The following is a 5,460-nucleotide window of genomic DNA, read 5'->3' on the forward strand; positions in this document are numbered from 1 at the left end:
AGGGAGTGGGAGAAACTGATGAGGACAAGGGAAGAGAGATAACAGAAAAACAGGGGGGTGGGGGGAGAAACGAATGATCTTGAAATGATCTCAACGAGTATCCACCACTGAACTGGTCCGATCGCGTACTGTGCCGGCTTCGCGAATACTCAGTTTAATATCTATTTTTGTTTTACAAGTTCAATCTATTACTCAAGTCCCTAGAACCTGTCGAAAAAAGGCTTATGGGCTGGGGTAACCTCAATATAAGAATATCAGCCTCCTTCACTTCTGGAATAGATGTCGAAGATATTTGGGTGACAGGCGCCGCATATAATTTTGTGACTTTACAGTTAGTGATGCTTGCTTGAAAGGCGATACCAAAGTATTATTAGGAACAAAAAAAGATACGGCGCTGTTATAGTAGTTCTAAGGGGACTGAAACTCTATTTGAATTAACATGTTATTAGTAACGAAATTGTTAACATTATATTTTATTGATACTCACACATATTGTATTTTAGTACTAAGTGGGGAAAGGGGAAACAAATGTAAAAGTCTCTGTTTATAATTCTTTGGATTTTACCTTGATTTTCTTTAGAATTTCCAAGAATTTAGATCAAAATTAGAATCGTCTGGAATTGTCTAGAATTCACCATGAATTCATAGAAATTCTATAGTATTCTACGGAATTCACAATGAAGTCGTTGGAATAATATGAAACTTGTCATGAATTCTTAAGAATTATTCTAAATTATTCGGGGAATCCTTGTAATTATGTGGGACACATCGGAATGGTTTGAAATCATAATTGACTCTTAGGAATTCACCATGAAATCTGTCATGAGTATCGGGTGACTTTATAAGGAACTTGAGTTATTCAGTCTATTTCAGTTTAAGCCTGTAATATTGTATAATACCTCTATAATATTCAATGGAATTAAATATAGATTAAAATTCATTACCTTCTTTCCACCCTCAGTATATTATTTACAGCGAATCTTTTTTTACTTTTGAAATGTTTAAATCCAAAAATTTAAATATATTTTTATTCCTGCAAACTCATTTGTTTCCAACTATAAGAAGAATGTTTCAATATCAAGGAAACTTTATTGGTCTTGATAAGTGACGTAGATCGTATTTTCGGCTTAAAACAATTATTTCTTTCATAGGTTGGAAAAAATCATGCAAAAGTGGAGGCGGAAAGCTACTCCTACTCATTTTTGCTCATTTTTTGTGGACTTGAATTTATTATAGATGAGAGATGCCCCAATGCGACTTGCCAAGGGTTGGTGTGACCTTGGCCCTTTCAATCGTACTATTTTAAAGTACCATTTTCAAATGAAAGCTTTTATTTTCGATATGTTCCAAATTGAATATAGTTCAAAGATTGATCATACAACAACTTAAAAGAGTTTAAAAAACAGAAATTTGGTTTAATAACATTCAAAAGCATCTATAACTTAACATTTAATCATTTTAAAGTAAATTAGTCCAAAATTTCACAATATTTTATTGTGAACGGCTTGCCTCAAGAATGAAACAATGCTTAATGAAAGAATTCACCTTTTAATAATATAAAAATATCAAAGCTTTCTCTTCCTTGACGAGTTTACCATTTTTTTGAATTACCTTTAAAAAACGTAGAAAAGACCGAATACCTTACCGCCACTTTTTTTTTTCTTAACTTATTTTCACACGAAGCGCCACATAAAGTTGAAAATTTGGGATAATAAACAAAAAGCACTAAGAAAGGTGGGTCCGGTCCTAAATTTTAATAATTATGAAAAAAAAAATTTTTTTTAAATTATTTTCTTAGTGCTTATTGTTTAGTATCCCAAGTTTTAAACTCGATATGGCATTTCGTGTGATAAGTTGGGAAATAAAAAAAGTAACGATAAGGTAGGAATCTGGTCACGTGACCCACTCATCACATGGCCTTAACAAGTAATTTTATTTTTGAAAAGGTGGTTCACATATCCAAAGAATTTCATTCTATAAATAAGAGAATTCAAGTTACGATATATTGTTTATTACATAATATATTTTTTCTATTCCTAATAAAATAAATGTTTCGAAATTTAATGCGACTTATGTTACTTATAATAGTCTAATGCTGGCCGCTATGAATTTATTTTGAAAAAGTAGTTTAACTTTTAACCAAGAAGTTTTGTTTTAAAACAAAAAAGATGACTTCCAAACGGCTAGATGAATTTTCAACCAAGAATAATTTTGTAGTCATGAAATGAAAAGAATGTCGACAAATTTATTAAATTTTTAAGCCAAAAAGAAGAACTTTCTACAAAACAGTTGAATTTTTACCCAAAAATGTGAATTTTCAGCAAATCTAATTTTCGAACAAACAATTGCATTTTCAATCAAAAATGATTTTTCAGTTAATAAAAAAATATCAAATAAATTGTTGAATTTTAAACCCAAAAAGACGAATTATCTTTATAACAGTTTAACTGCCAACAAAAAAAATGATTTTAAACTAAATAGATCAATTTTATACCAAAATAGTTCAATTTTTAACCAAAAAGGAAGACTTATGTACAAGCTAATAACATTTTCAAATAGAAATAAACAAATTTTCAACAAAATAGTTAATTTTTCAACAAAAATGATAAATCTTAAACCAAAAAAATTGTATGAAAACCATTTTTTTCATTATATAAAAAAATTGTATACATACATTGCTTTTAATGATTGAAAACAAAAATTTTGTTTAAAACATTTTATTTAAAAGTATTTCCTGATCATATTTTTCTTTGAAAAATTAATTAAGTAATTAAAACCTCCCCATCGCATACATTCCCTCCCCTACTTCTCCACCTTTTTCCTCCACTCATGTCCCCTTCTTGGAAAAAAGTACGACGAAAGGACGGACGGACACCTGACCGAAACTATAAGGGTTTCAGCACGGGGCTGTGAAAACCTAAAAAGTAAAATAAATTTTTGAATTTTCAAGCCAAGAAGGCGAATTTTCTTCAAAACAGTTTATTTGACAACAAAATTATTGTAACCCGAATAATTAGGTTTTTTTACCAAAATAGCTGCATTTTGAACCGAGCCAGAAGATTTGTTTACAAAGTAATGACATTTTCAACCAGAAAAAAATGAATTTTAAACAAAATAGTTAATTTTCAGGCCGAAAATGTTAATTCTCAAACAAAAAATTTATTTTTCGGTCAAATAGTTACATTTTCAACCAAGAACGATTTTTCAGTTCAGAAAATAAATAATTAGTCGAAGTAGGCGTCGAGCGCCTACAAGGGAGAATTCCGTTACCTATTGAGGCGTTAATTTCATTCTGAACAGAATCTTGAAATAAAAAAAAATGTATTTGTTTATTTTATCAAACAAAACTGTATCAAATTTTGTTTTTGTGAAATTATATATTTTTTTAAATGTTCTTTTTAATTTTTTATGAAAAAAATTTGGTTTAAAAAAAATTGTATGGAAAAATTTTTTTAAATTATTTTTCTTAAAAAAAAATAATAAGTCGTTAAAACCGCCTCATCTGAGAAATTTCCCTCCCATACTTCACCAAATTTCCCCTCCACACATTTACCCTCCTTGGAAAAAAGTGCAAATGTTGAATTTTCAAGTCGAGAAGACGAACTTTCCACAAAACAGTTTATTTGTCAACGACAAAATTATTTTTAAGCTAATAGTTAAGTTTTCTACCAAAATAGTTGAATTTTGAACCGAGAAACAAGAGTTCTTTACAATGAAAATTTTTTTATCAAGAAAGAAAACAAATTTCAACAAACTTTCAAATTTTTAAGCCAAAAATATTATTTTTTAAACAAAAAATTTATTTTTCGATCGAATAGTTACATATTTTACCAAGACTGATTTTTCAGTTAAGAAAGAGAAAAAGTAAAATAAATTGTTGAATATTCAAACCAACAACAAGAATTTTCTACAAAACCGTTTATTTGTCGATAAAAACATTATTTTCAACTAAATAGATTAGTTTTCTACCAAAATAGTTGATTTTTGAACCGAGAATAAAGATTTCTTTTTAAAGTAACACAATTTTCAACCAGGAAAAAAACGAATTTTTAACAAAGGAGTTTAACTTTTAACCAAACAGTTGAGTTTTAAAACAAAATAGGTCACTTTAAACGACTAGTTGAATCGTCAACTATTACCTGCAGAAAAGGCGTTTTTTGCCTGACAATAATTGCTGGCATTGCCACATTGAATCTGGAAAGTGCGATTTTTTATTTTCGCTTCTTCATAGTTGAGAACTCTGTCTACGTGAACACATTCTTTTCGATTGTGCTTCTGTTCTTTATTTAAGCTCGAGTATAAATACTTTACGTAAACCCACGACATTTTCCACAAAATTTTTTTTCACTTTTAACATTAAAACACACACACGCGGAGTGCCGAAACGGACAAAAAGCGCACGTGACCGCATCGGGAGCAAAATGTGATGCTGCTTTGTTTTACCGGTGTGAAAGCATGGCCCGACACGTCGTACTATTCTGCGACCTGATTGGTGCATTTCTTTCCGCGCCGTTCGCGTACGAAAAGTAGTACCAGAAAATTAAGTATCATCGGTATAATGCGATGTAGTATTAATGATATGAAGTATACGTTCACATATCCAAAAATACCCGAAGGTTTATTCATATAAAAGTCTGAAGTGTTAGGACTGTGAAATTAAATACGGATCAAATAATTGCAATTTATAAGTTTGAAACAATTTCAGAGAGCGAAATAAACGTTGAGCTTGCGCTGAAGCGCGTAAGACTATCTGTTGTGTTGCCATTACCGGACTATTTTTGTCACTAAAAGCCACTAATTTACTTATAATATGAATCTTAAGTGACAACGATATATGGATAAAGTGAACTTTAGCGATACATCTCTGATTGGTTGAAACCGTTATCTTTATAGTGAGTATATTTTTATTTTATGTTTATATAATCAGCATGAGGAAAATTTTATTTATCATAATATAGAAGTTGGATTACATTTTTGATCAAGTAAGTCAATCTCTAAATGTAGGATGATATTCCTGACAGTACATCAAGTTCACAGTATATTAAATTTTCAGTTATGAGTGAATCATCAAAAAAACCGCGAAAGCCACGACGCTATTTTCCTGATGGCAGGAAAATTGTCCATCCGGCAACATTACGTCGACGACAAAAACAAATAGACGCTGCTGTGAATGTTGGTAAGTTAAAATATTGTAAGTTTGCTCTTCGACTGGCAATCATGTAACTTGATAGAATAAAGTTGCTTCTCAGAAATTTGTAAGACAATAATAATTAACAATAATAATTACTGATGTTACTTAGTCAAACGAAATTAAATTACGTCTGAAACATTTGGAACTAAAAAAAAATCCGTCGACTATTGTCGATACATTGATTTTATTGTAAACAATCACTTTGTTTTTCTGAATGTGCATAATTAGAGTCGCTTAAAAAACAGTTCTTCCAATGTTAGTGGAATTAC

The sequence above is a fragment of the Belonocnema kinseyi genome, chromosome 1 (genome assembly GCF_010883055.1).
Source record: "Belonocnema kinseyi isolate 2016_QV_RU_SX_M_011 chromosome 1, B_treatae_v1, whole genome shotgun sequence".
NCBI lineage: Eukaryota > Metazoa > Arthropoda > Insecta > Hymenoptera > Cynipidae > Belonocnema > Belonocnema kinseyi.